The 15000-nt window shown below is 34.1% G+C and overlaps 1 non-coding gene across 1 annotated transcript; it reads left to right on the forward strand.

The window, feature by feature from the left end:
- The first annotated feature begins 31 nt into the window (after positions 1-31).
- On the forward strand, positions 32-97 carry Smp_tRNA_01457_Gln_TTG.1.1. The gene has a single exon. It is a non-coding gene (tRNA).
- The last annotated feature ends 14903 nt before the right edge of the window (positions 98-15000 follow it).

The raw sequence follows: 15000 nt of genomic DNA on the forward strand, positions 1-15000 counted from the left end.
CCCCATCGCACAAGCAAGTGGCTATCAGGACTCAGTGGCCGAGTGGATAACGCGATGGCGTTTGAAGCGAGGGTACTGGGTTCGAGTCCCAGAGTGAACATCAACTCTGAGATGCAGGTACGTCCAGCTGACGAGTCCCAAATAGGACGAAACAGATGTTGTTTTATGCTGTTTGATTGATTTTCGGTGGATCATAATCTTGAAAACAGTTTAATGTGAACGACTTTCAAATGTCTATGTAAAAAAGTTTTCTTAATGCTTATGGTGATTTGCTTTAATGTTGTTACACTTTCATAATTGAATATTTTATATTTATGGAAGATTTCATTACTTTCTGAACAATATCAATAGCAGATGTTTTAACTAAATATCTTCACAAGGGTGACATTTCACCAGAAGGGGTTAATACTACTACCGAAAACACTAATTTGTACTTAGCAACTTCCTCATTATTAGTTATCTGTATGTATAAGATTTATAGGAACAATTCACTAATTTACTCTTAATTATATCAAATATAATCAGAAGGGGTTTTTGTGGAGATTTAGTATTTGCGTAGTTAAAACCATTAGTCGATTGGAGTTAGAGCACTATGGAAAATCTGGAAGCACTGGACTGCCGTTTCGTCCTATTGTGGGACTCCTCGGCAGTGCGCATCCACGATCCCGCCTCACAAGATTCGAACCCAGTACCTACCAGTCTCGCGCCAGAGCACTTAACCTCTAGACCACTGAGCTGGCCGGCATTCAACGGTGTTAGTGTCTAGCTTCAAGCAATCCACGAAGTTAAGCAGCCGTTCACCAATTGTCTTCAGTGAGTCCCTATCTCACAACAAACGTGGTTTGAACTCCACTGGTCACTGCTTCTCACTAGAACTCCAAGAATTATCTTTTGAAGTCAGTCACTAGTGAGCATATCAAATATGTTTACAAATACATATTTTATATCAGTGTAATCTATGAATAAACACTGTATAGTCCATTAGAACTATAACAAATTTACTCATGGAATCCTGTGATACATTATGATTAAACCTAGACACTTATTTTTCATCACAACAATTACTGAATTCGATTCAAGGTTTGTAAGTGTGAATTCCGTTTATTCTTTATTGATTAATAGGTAGTTATTTATTATGTTTTTTTTCATTAGAATAATTTATCATTAATAGAAAAAGAATTTTCATACAGAAAATGAAGTATTTTCTTTGTTTTGTTTTTTTAATGATCAGAATACATTGTACGTGTTCATTACTGAACATTGAACAAAAATTCAGAAGGGATATTTGTATGTATTCATATAGAAAAGGGAACAATGTTGATCTGAAATGTATACATTTAAACAAAAGATATAAAACTAGAAGTAATAATCAAAAAAACGATATCAACCTGAAAGTAAACAGACCACTAGAACGTGTGAATATAATGTAGTCTACAATGTTGTCTTATTAAAACCTATCAGGCAAACTATTATATTTGTTTAGATAATAATAAACTACTGAGGTATTCTGAAGCATGAGAATGAAATTTATTAGATTACGGTATTTTAAAAATGTCATTATTTGCCTAATTTTGACAATATATTTGTTATTCATCTTCTTAAAAGAACGTCTGCTTGTCTAGTATAAACAAAATAAGTTAAGTGTTAAAATATGCTGTAATATGGAATCGTACCTAGGCAGTATCATTAATAAAAATGGAGATCTGATGCAGACGTGAAGGAACATATTGGGAAAGTAAAGACAACATTCTTACAGCTGAAAAGCATATGAAACTCAAAGCAACTGTCACCCAACATCAAAGTCAGAAGTCGCGACACAAACGTCAAGATAATTCTATTGTACGGAGCTGAAATTTGGAGAACTACTACAACCATCATCAAAATGGTACAGGCATTTATGAACAGCTGTCTAGACAAGGTACTCAAAATCCGTTTGCCAGATATCATCAGCAACAACTTACTATGGCAGAGAACAAACGAACTTCCGGTTGAAGAAGAAATTAGGAAAAAGACATTGGAAGTGGATAGAACATACATTAAGGAAATCATCAAACTACATCACGAGGCAAGCCCTAACTTAGAAAAGAGGAAGACCAAGAAACACATTGCTCTGGGATTGGAAGTAGACATGAAAAAAATGAATAGCGATTGGAAACAACGGGAAAGGAAAGTCCAGGACAGAGTTGGTTGGAGAATCCTGATCGATGGCTTATGCTCCATGAAGATTACCAGGCGTAAGTAACAAATGTGGAATCATAACTCTCTAAAAGACCATCAGACTTTTATATCGTTTATGAATAAAACACATATGGATAAATGATTTAATATGTTTTCAAGGTTGTTAATTGAAAAATCGTAATACTTAAGCTATATATTTCCATGTGATTAAATTAACGGTCATATGTTTCATACACTACTCCATATAGATATCACGTTGTTAATATTCCATAATGATTTAATATAGTGTTATTATCTATTAAGCTAAATGCTTCCTAAACAAAAAAACTACTGTCAAGAATTTGGAGTAAAATTATTTTTCACCAAAAATTCCAACAAGAAACAATCAACAAATGAACACATAACTTAAATCGTATTTTAATTATCTTGTTAGTAAATGTTCCGAAAAGTTTCTGAATAACTGTTCCAAAAACTTTTATTTGTTAAAATTGCTCAATTAAATCAATTATCAGTTAAAGCTAATATAAGATTCAATAGGCAAACAAATCAGTCACTGAAACGTTCTCAAGTTTGTAAGATATTGTGAGGATAGTGATGTTAAAGTAGTGCCCTGATTTGTTTTTATATTTTCATGCTATTGTAGGAGCATGGTGAAGCGTAGTAGGCCCTTCTGGAGAAGAATGCTACATCGAAGCACGGCACAACTACCGGGGTAGGATAGCTGTTTTTGTACTGCTAAGGCAGAACCATTACGTAACACTTACATTCGGATTTTTTTGTTTTGTTTTTGGGTAGACTCATTTTTTACTATCTTTTTGAACCTTCAATAGTTATGCAATGACTCTTTGTAGCATTCATAATCGTTTGCGGGTACAAGTTGAGTGGTTGATTAGGCCGATCTCCACCACCCACGTTACCGCTCACGTTAGTACATGGGATGGTTACCATGATCCAGGAGGCACGACGAGGATGTGTGAGTTGGATTTCACCTCCCATGCTATTGTATGTGTATTATTTAAGTGGACACTAGAGAGATAGTGAATAGTATTCTGTAACATTATCCATATACTATGCAAAATTTAACTCTTAACCATTTGTCAGTTTCCTTTTGATCAGCTTTAGGTTTATGACAAATTAATTAATAGAATTAAATTAAATGCAATGTCTTGTAAATACACAGTCAATTAATTGATAAAATTCATTCAGTCAAATACATTTGCATATTATTCATACACATTCACATGAGTTATCTCATCTGTTGAGAAGGGAAGAAAAGAAAGATTGAAATATTGACAAACCACTTCAGCAGATTCACATACTACAATGTTATGGAGTAGAAGTAGATTATCAAGATGAATGTGTAATGATTTTTTGAAATTAACAATTTTTCTAATCATTTATTGAAAAATATTTTACGTTTGGTACTTGGGGACAATCAATAAGAAGTTTAAGGTCTAGCTTTTCTGTTAATTAACACTTGTTAGTGAAGATTGTCCATAAGCATCATTCAAATGGCGCTTTCTTTGAGATTCGAATCTATGTTACTTTGCCTCATAGTTCAAAAATTAACTATTAACTTATTAGGAGTGTGGATAACTTTCATTAAAAGTAATATATTTGCACTAATTGATCAGTTATCAAAACACTTGGCATCAAAACATGATTTTAAGTCATTTCAACTAGTTCCTGCATTTGTAACTTAATCGATAGAGTTATATCAGAACTATGTAACAGATAAACACGATTTTAGTTGTTACAAAATGAATGATCAATGTAAAAAATCTTTCAAGTTTTGCGTATGTAACCATCATTCTATTTTACAATATAGAGAATGCAAGATTTACACCATTGATTTCAAAGGAATACACGTCTAATATGGTTTAACATAAACTGTATATAAAGTGCAGATATGAACCTAATGGTTTCAAATACTCATTGACTAAACTTTTCATTTTTATTGTTTTTAAAGCTTGGAACATAGTTATTTGTTCGACATTCAATATCGATACTGATCTTATTATTGTCGATTCGATAGTTTATCGACAATTTATCTATTCAACGACAGAAGAAATTATCATGAAAATGGAATAAATTCTTTTTTTATATTTGTAAAACCTTTATACAAAATGTATAATTACACAAATTGTTGGGTAGGAAACACATTATTATAAAAAGTAGAAAGGAGATGCAAATCAGGCATATATATACACATATATTAACACACGTTTTGTTGAAATGCTCCGTATTCTATTCATTGAATTTATCAAAACGAAATAACAAGCTGATGGATTAAATAATAATAATAAAATAAATTCACTTGGTATTGTTCGCTTGTATTTTCTCATGTATACATATGCCAACAAGAGATTGATGAATTGCAGTCCTATACAACAATGGGAAGATACAAGCAAACAATACCAAGTGGCTATCAGGATTCAGTAGCTAAGTGGATAACGTCATAACGTTTGAAGCGAATGGTACTAGTTTCAAGTCTTGGGATGAACATCAACTCTGAGATGCAGGTATATCCAATTGACAAGTCCTAAACAGGACGAGATGACCATCCTGGATTCCACTACTAGCCACCATCCATCTTTACTAATCATAAAATGAATGAGTGAATATTTGTACATTTTATGATACGATGTTTGTTTAAATGAATTTTTTGCACCAAATTATTTAAAAACAAAACTTATAACGTTAGTATTTTTAAATATATTTTCGAATATTACCTAAAGATTCCTGTGGTGTTACATTTTTAATTAGTTTCATATAAATTCTTAAATGATAAGTTCATCTTTGTAATTCAGTTTTATAAAATTTAAAGATGATCTGCTAAACAAGTTAATATTAGACATTAAATAGGAATAATATATTTGTAAAATCTCAACGAATGAATTTGAAGTAAATTCAGCGTTTTGCCTGACAATCTGGAATTCCTTGAAAAAGCTTGGACCAGATTGCTAGGCGAAACGTCGGATTTACTTCAAATTCATACGCTGAGATTTTACAAATATATTCTTACTATTTAATGTCTTAGATCAACTCGGCGCTCAAATACTGTGTAACTATTCTCTCTAATTTAGACGAAAGTTCTTATATATACGTTAATATTAACTAATTGAATAATTTCACTATGATTGTTGTCAAACGACACTATTATTAATTTTCTTTTTAAAAAATATGGCTTTTAACTTTCATATTAAGAAACAAGACATTATTGTCAACTAAACAGTTGAATTTCTCGGTAAACAACATAAAACTCGTTTAAGTACGTGACAATTAATTGTAGTATACATTTACAGAAGTTAATTTTACTTGTTTACAATGTAGTTTATAAAGTAGCTCGGCCAATTGACATGATAACATTATAACAAAAATAACACAATGAAGAAGTAACCTATTTTCAGAGTTAACAGTATATCTGTTAGCAGTGGAATCCCGGATGTGTATTTCGTTCTATCCGGGGCTCGACGGTTGGATGTACCCGCATTCCAGAATTTATATTTACTCCAGCACTTGAACTTAGCTGTACTGTTCGCTCCAAATGTCATTATGTTATCTACTTACCTACTGAGTTCAAATAGTCACTGGTTTGTGCATTGAATTGAAGTTCAGTTTAGTTTTTTGATTGTTTGCATATTCCTTTGAATGTTCGGGACTGAAATTGATCAGTTCTTTTTGAAGGGTCCAGATACACCTAGCTGATAAGTCCAATGCTAACTACCATTCATCTTTATCCCCAAAAAGATTGTGACTTAATGGCCATATCGAGGCGATCCGCGTTGGATGCATATTTGCCAAAAGATACTAAACAATACCTGTCCTAAACGTTCATGCGAAGATTAAAATAACCAATATAGATAAAGTATATCTGTTCGTCTAAACTAACTATTAAACAATAGAAAATACTGTAAAGTATGCTGTACTTTTTCTCAATATGTACATACGATACTAAAGATGTGTTGTTTCACCAAAAATACATTTTTATTAATTCATAAGTCAATCGTCATTTTTCTTGAATGATTGATTGGTCAAATTTCACTCTCTACCCGTTAGGTATGCACATCTGGAAATAAATAAATAGATTTAGTAAAATGATATTTAGTAGTCAGGCTCATTTATCATATGATAAGTAGATATGATTTTAAAAAAGTGTCAAAAAAACTTAAAAAGGATGAAAAAGTAAACAAATTCAATAAAATACTTGTTTATTATTGATTCCTTAGATCCATGAAGTACAAACTTTCCACAAGAAGAAATGTATCCTAGTTACAAAATGAGTTCAAAATAATAAAAAAACTGACATCAAAAATGAACAAAACTCTTTTTGATCCTTAAACTGAAATCAGTTCAATTAAATTAAAAACAGGTAGTTTTTTAAACAATAGAAATAAACCGAACTATATGATTTACTTAACAAGGGAAAAACACTACTGGGATAATTAAATAATCTGCCAACTTATTACAATGAATACAATTATGACTATTTTGATAATACAAATAGTTTCATGTTATACAAGAAGTCAATCAATTTAAACTTGAAGTTTTTCGAACACAAATATCTGATCAGTTAAAAATTAGTTTCATGATCAAGTATAATTCCTCAACTATACTTTAATTTGTTTTTTTTCCAGGACACTGGATTTTTCATTAGTCATAAATTACTTACTTACGTCTGTTACTCACAATAGAGCATAAGCCGCCAACCAGCATTCTCCAACACACTCTGTCCTGGGCCTTCCTTTCTAGTTCTATCCAATTTTTGTTCATCCTTCTCATATCTGTCTCCATTTCTCGGCCTAATGTGTTCTTTGATCTTTCTCCTCTCCTTTGGCCTTCAGGATTCCATGCGAGGGCTTGACTTGTGAAGCAGTTGAGTGATTTCCTGAATATGTGTCCTATCCACTTCCGCTGGAATCTGGTTTGTTCTCTCCCACAGTAGAATGTTATTGATAGTGTCTGACCAACGGCTCCAAAGTATTTTGCGTGGACAACTTTTAATGAACACCTGTATCTTTTGGACGATGGCTTTTGCAGTTCTTCACGTCTCCGTTCCATAAAATAGAACTGTCTTCACATTGGCATTGGTTGACAGTTGTTTTGAGTTCCAGATGTTTTTCAATTGTAGATATACTGCTCTTGCTTTGCCTGTCCGCGCCTTCACATCTGCATCAGATCCATCGTGTTCATCAATGATGCTGCCCTGAAATGTAAAGGTTTCCACATCTTCCAAAGCTTCTCCGTCAAGTGTAATTCGATTGGTGCATATTGTATTGTATCGGAGAGTCTTGCTTTTCCCTTTGTTTATGTTGAGACCTACTGCTGCTGAGGCTGCTGCTACACTGGTCATCTTCTCCTACATTTGTTGTTGCGTTTGTGATATAAGAGCCAGATCATCTGCGAAGTCTAAGTCGTCAAGCTGCATCCTACCTGTCCACTGTATCTCGTGCTTTCCTCCAGATGTTGACGTCTTCATGATCCAGTCGATCACCAGTAGAAAGAGAAAGGGTGAGAGTAAGCAATCTTGCCTGACACTGATCTTTACCTCGAACGAGTTAGTGAGTTGTCCTCCATGCACGATTTTGCAGTTTAATCCAACGTACGAATTCCGTATGCTTTCAGTGCCTCTGCCGGGATGTTGTCTGGTCATGCTGCTTTGCCGCTCTTGATTTGTCTAATGGCCATGCTGATCTCTTCAATTGTTGGTGAGTCAACATCAATTGGGAGGTCTGTGGTGCTGCTTCTATGTTGGGTGGATTCAGTGGAGCTGGTAGATTCGAGAGTTCTTTGAAGTGTTCTACCCACCTGTTTCGTTGTTCTTCAATGTCGGTGATTACATTGCCTTCCTTGCTTTTCACTGGTCGTTCTGGTTTACAGTAATTTCCAGCGAGTTTCTTTGTTGTGTCATACAGTTGTTTCATGTTGCCTCCTCTTGCAACCTTTTCTGCCGTCATTGCTAAATCTTCCACATATTTACGTTTGTCGGATCTGATGCTCCTCTTCACTTGCTTGTTTGCTTCTGTGTATTTGGATTGTGCCCTGGCTTTCTTGTGTTCTTGTTCGACTGCTATTGATTGCTGTTTTCTTGTTCCTACTTTCTTCAATTTTATCCAGTGTACCAACAGTGATCCATTCCTTGTGATGGTGCTTCTTGTGGCTCAGAACCTCATGACTTGTTGAAGTGATTGCCTCCTTGGCTGTGTTTAGTGTGGTCCGGTGAACGCTATGTGGTTTTGTGAATGCGTTTGTGTGAGAATATAGTGCCACCTATGACCAGTTTATTGAAGGCACATAGAATAGTTCTCATCGTTCTTCTGAACGACATTATCAGCACAAACTTCAGGTAGAATTTGAAAGGTAGAAGATGAAAGCTCCATGACCAAACTATCCAGCTCAGAGAACAAAACTCCATCAAAATCATCCATCTGAGCTACAAATCTTCTCCAACATCTCAAAGATTGGTAACCATGTTCAGTGAAGTGTACAATTCAATAATTAATTTATTATTAAAAAGAACAGTACTAAAAATTGCCTCAAAGATAAACTCCTATACCAAAGTAAATCAATTAATGGCTCATCTTTTATCTTACATTTCACGCGAATATCCTTTAAACAAATGCACATGATAGCAACTGTAATGTAAAACACATTAATCTCTTTCTAAAAATAAAAAAAAATGAAGATAGTAAAAATTACAACAAGAATCTAGGTAAATGATATAAAGTATTTAAAATAAAATAATGATAAATGAGGTGACGAGTGCGAAAAGATGAGAGTAGATTTCCAGCTACCAGTAATGATACTAAAAGGGTGAAGGTGTTGCCAAAAGAAATGACTAACATTTAATAGTTGAAATTTGTCAGATTGCAATTCTTCTACACTAATATCTTCACCGTCGAAATCACGGATTGATCCAAGCTGGACCATTATTGAAGGTCACTTTTCTGGTATGAAACACCTTGACACTGCGCATTCACGATACCGAGTGAAGGACACAAACCCAGAACCTTTGGTCTCGCACGTGAACACTTCGTCTTTGGGCCCCTGGGTCGGGATCTAACGACATTAATATATGTGGTGGATAACTTTCTTACACTGAACGTGATTGGACCCCATAGGTAATAGCTTCATACAAGAATTCAAAGGGTTACAGTTGCCCATTACAAGCAATAAATGAAGGGTTGAGCAAGATCATGGATTAGTTGAAGTTCGGTACTGACGTCGATGAACCTCGGCCCATGAAATTACTGTAATCTCCACAAATTCCCTTATACTTATTCTAAAATTTGCCAATTTGAAGGAAACCTAAAACTAATTGTTAGATTTGTGAGACAGAAATCATCTTGTTAATGAGTTAAAAATACAAATTTTTCGATAAATTCGCATAATTTTCATGTTTTGTTTTCTTCGTACACTTTTTCTTAACTAAACATACTGAAGTTGGTGAAGAACAGTTTGAAATTTGTAAATCGCAAAAGTGCCGATTATGTAGTGAATAAATAAACCAAGCAGAAATTGGTTCACATTGATCTATTCTATTAGCATAGTTTATCAAAGAACATTTCACAACTCTTGTACATTCATTTGTTTTTGAAAGTAGAAACTTAATATTTTGGATATTCAGTTTAGAGAGTTCACTTTCATTTTCTTAAGATATATATTATCACTACTTTGAATTAACAATGAAACTATAAATTCTTATCAATTTACAACGATATTTTTACCATTGGTTTATATCATGTTATGAACCGAAGCCTCAAACTGGCTTGTTCATGAATCCGGTTAGAATGGTAGTATGTCATATACCTACATTGTATTTGAATAAACCCGTTTCCCGTTTCATATGTTCACTTTCACTTCAATCAAATGTCATGAAATTATAATCAAGAAAATGTTATGTAACAATTGATTTGAATTATCCGTGTACTTATTTATGACTATTGATTTTCTTTTTTATCGATTGATTCAAGGTAGCATTTGTGTATTTTGATTGATTATTTTAATTTTATGGTTGAATTCATGAGTCAGTTGAAGCCAGATTACCATGGAAAACCTGGAATTACTGGACGGCCATTTCGTCCCGTTGTGGACTCCTCAGCATTGCGAATCCACGATCCTGACTCGCGAGATTCGAACCTAGGGCCTATCGGTTTCGCGCGCGAGCGCTTAACCTCTAGACTACTGAGCTGGCTGGCATTCCACGGTGTTAACATCTAACTTCAAACAATCCACGAAATTGAGTAACGGTTAACCATTGTCTTCAGTGTGTTGATATCTCACAACAGACCTTGTTGAACTCCACTGGTCACTGCTTCTCACGAGAACTCAAGGAAATACCTCATGGAGCCAGTCACTACTGAGCATATGATTATAGATCAGAAGGGGTTTTATGGAGATTTTAGTAATTTCATAGTTGAAATCATGAGTCAATTGAAGCCAGACGGCCCTGGAAAACTTGCTTATGTTATATTTTGTAAATTAATTTTTCGCTCTAATTTAAAACATTTTACTTTGTATGTTATACCAATCTCTTAAAACTTTTATTTCATTTGATATAATACCTTGAATTATTTGTCTGGAATATACAGTCCAAAATAATGGCACTCTTTACACATAACATTCAGTTCGGATAAACGTTTTCAGAACTAAAAACACTAGTGTTATTTCAGTTAAGCGTTTCGTAAAGGTATTTTTACCGAGTGTTTTATATCGTGAAGAACAAGTCATTTTTTAAAGTTGGTGCTAACAGTTCAAACCATCCACTTCTTGATTTCGATTACCTTATCTCTATTCTATAACTACATAGCTACTATTTGACCGGATAGTTACTAAAAAGTACTCGAAGTCAGTTAGAATATCATACGATGAACATAATATTTTTTATGATGAAACTACAGAAAACAATGGTAATGGAATATCGTATCACTTCAGATTATAACTTACATGAATTGACTACCCATGGCTCCCCACTAAATCACATCTAAGTTATCATTCAGCTAATCTGAATCTGTAATAACTTCGAACCGAAGAAACCTTTATAAAGCACAAAGTTTGAAAAAAGTGTCCAAATTCTTAGAGTTGTAATATCGTTCACCGTAGTTAATTAATGTAACCTAATCACTTACTAATGGAAATAAAACTATTCATTTGTTTTCTTCACTGAGGTTACTTATTTCCATAGGCGTAGTAGTCATTAGTAAACTATAACAGTATCCTTTATTTGAGTTGCAATTAATACCTTCAATAATAAATAGGAAACTGAAGGTGATCAATATTGTTCAATTACTGTGCACAAAGTTTGTTGTATTCATTCCTAGTTTGTGAAATGCATCGATAAACTGAATTATGCAAATATTCGGGTTTTCGAACCTCGATCGATCTATTATTGAAGAACAATACTATTTCAGTGAAAAGAAAACAATCAGTTCGTGTTTACTTTTAATTTCTAGATGAAATAACCAGAGTTAAATCATTTCTAACATTAGTTTTGTTCGTTAGTTTACAAATAATGTTATTTCCAAGTTTTACTTCCGAGTCTTATTGTAGATATTATCAATGGGATTTAAATACATCTGCCTAACAGGTATCAAATAGAGTAAAAACCACATCTTGGATTTCATTGCTGGGCCAAAATCTTTTCTCCTTATTGTTTTTTGTATATATATATATATATATATATATATATATATATATATTACTTACGCCTGTTACCCCTCGTGGAGGAGCATAGGCCTTCCACCCGCATTCTCCATCCAACCCTCTCCTGGGCAATCCTTTCCAGTTCTTTCCAGTTTTTGTTCATCCGTTTCATATCTCCTTCTGTTTCCCGGCGTAATGTGTTTTTGACCTTCCTCTTGTCCACTTTCCTTCAGGATTCCAAGTTAGGGATTGCCTCGTGATGATATATATATAGTTAATTTAGATTATGCGAAATCATTTCATGAGTGATTCAGTTTAATGGGACTCTATTGAACGTATATTGGTGAATTTGGTTCATTATATTAATTCGAAGTTAAGTATTGGTATGGAATTATTCATCACTGTTTACTGCCTTGAAATACGATTCCCTTATTATAATTTGTATTAGTGATAATAATAATAATAATAATAATAATAATAAATGGCCATAGCAAATCAGAAAAAAAAAAGAAATAAAATCCCTTCAATTTCGCAAACTATTCATAGGAACAAGGCATTTCAAATGTAAATTAGTAAATTTTTTCCACTTCCTAACTGCTTATCACATTACAAAAAATGTAGGATACAAATGATAAGGAGAAAACGATACAAAAAAAGAAGGAATTCAAACAGACATTGAAAATCAATTTAATTAACATGTGATGTATCTAATTTTAATCATGTCTAGACTTCAAATGAAGAAAGATTCCTCTTCCATCCTCTACTGTGCTTATGTAAAATGAATATTAAGATGATAAAACAAAACAAAATTGAACATACCTTCATTCTATTTTTCAAGCCATGTACCAAATTTTTCCTTCTTCTCATTCATATTGTGTAACTTATAAATAATAAAATAAAACTGTAAAGTTGTGAATTTTGCAAAGAAATAAACATTTTTATCTTATCAAGTTTGAAAGTGACAGGATTTCTCCATGGATTCTCCATTTTTCCTCAGTTTGAAAATTTTCTTTACAGATGCTAGACAGTTTAAAATGTATACAGGTTGGCGGAGCTTCGATTATAAGTAGTATATTCGAAAAAATATGTATATATCTATGCACAACATTTGGCATAATTTGCTTACCGTCGAACCTAAAACACTTAATTCTGTTCCTGCTAGATTTACTTAATCGCATATTAGGGTCAATAACAGATGTTTATCACTTTTTAGTTTTCAAACAATATTCAGAAATATCTTTACTTCACTACTTTTTCAAGGTAGCCTTAGTTTAATTCGAATATACAGATTGATGACAGATAAGAATCACAATAATAAGTATATAGGAATGAGACAAACTTCAAATTCATAAGTGTAAAAAGTTGTTTATTCAACAATAACTGGAATGAAGTCGATCAAATCTTCAAAACAGAGGATGAAATTTCTTGATAATTAGATTACAAACAATAAAATTCTATCGTAAAATTACTAACATAATCTAATTGTATACCACTCTGTTAATTAACGTATTTTCAGTTTCATAAGATATAGTGGTATTTGGCATCTGTTGAGTAATGCAATCAGAGTTTTCAAATTGAAACTTAATTACATAATTGATATTTTGTATCCGTTTACCACAGAAAGGTAAAAATCCTATCACTTGTCACTTTCTTTTGGATCAATTCTAAGTTTATAACAAATTAATTAATAGAATTTAATGAAATACAATGTCTTGTCAATACACAGTCAATTTACTGATGAAATTCATTCAGTCAAATTACTTACTTACTTACTTACTTACGCCTGTTACTACCAATGGAGCATAGGCCGCCGACCAGCTTTCTCCAACACACTCTGTCATGGGCCTTTCTTTCTAGTACTATCCAGTTCTTGTTCATTCTTCTCATATCTGTCTCTATTTCTCGGCCTAATGTGTTCTTTGGTCTTCCTCTTCTCCTTTGACCTTCGGGATCCCATGTGAGGGCTTGTCTTGTGACACAATTGGGTGATTTTCTCAAAGTGTGCCCAATCCACTTCCAGCGCTTCTTCCTGATTTCTTCCTCCGCTGGAATCTGGTTTGTTCTCCCCCACAGTAACTTGTTGCTGATAGTGTCTGGCCATCGGATCCGAAGTGTCTTGCGTAGACAGCTGTTAATAAACACTTGTATCTTCTGGATGATGGCTTTCGTAGTTCTCCACGTCTCTGCCCCATACAGTAGAACTGTCTTGACATTTGTATTGAAAATTCTGATCTTGGTGTTGGTTGACAATTGTTTTGAGTTCCAGATGTTCCTCAGTTGTAAATATGCTGCTCTTGCTTTGCCGATCCGCGCCTTCACATCTGCATCAGATCCATCGTGTTCATCAATGATGGTGCCCTGAAATGTAAAGGTTTCCACATCTTCCAAAGCTTCTCCGTCAAGTGTAATTCGATTGGTGCATATTGTATTGTATCGGAGAGTCTTGCTTTTCCCTTTGTTTATGTTGAGACCTACTGCTGCTGAGGCTGCTGCTACACTGGTCATCTTCTCCTACATTTGTTGTTGCGTTTGTGATATAAGAGCCAGATCATCTGCGAAGTCTAAGTCGTCAAGCTGCATCCTACCTGTCCACTGTATCTCGTGCTTTCCTCCAGATGTTGACGTCTTCATGATCCAGTCGATCACCAGTAGAAAGAGAAAGGGTGAGAGTAAGCAATCTTGCCTAACACCGGTCGGTGAGTTGTCCTCCGTGGACGATTTGGCAGTTTAGTCCATCATAGGAGTTCCGTATGATATTGACTATCTTCTCAGGCACGCTGTAATGTCGAAGAAGCCTCCATAGTGTTGTCCTGTCCACACTATCAAATGCCTTCTCGTAGTCAATGAAGTTGATGTACAGTGATGAATTCCATTCGATTGGGTGTTCCACAATAGTACGTAGAGTTGCGATTTGGTCTGTACACGATCTGTCCTTACGAAATTCAACTTGTTGATCTCGAAGTTGGGCGTCCACGGAATCCTTCATCCTGTTTAACAATACTCTGTTGAAGACTTTTCCTGGTATTGAGAGAAGAGTGATGCCCCTGTAGTTGTCGCACTTGCTGAGATCACCTTTCTTTGGTATCTTGATCGGAAGTCCTTTTTCCAGTCTATTGGTACTTGTTCTTCATCCTAAATCTTACTGAAGAGGATGTGGAGTATCTTTGCAGTTGCTGCTAC

Source organism: Schistosoma mansoni, chromosome 3 (assembly GCF_000237925.1).
Source record: "Schistosoma mansoni strain Puerto Rico chromosome 3, complete genome".
NCBI classification, from domain to species: Eukaryota; Metazoa; Platyhelminthes; class Trematoda; order Strigeidida; family Schistosomatidae; genus Schistosoma; species Schistosoma mansoni.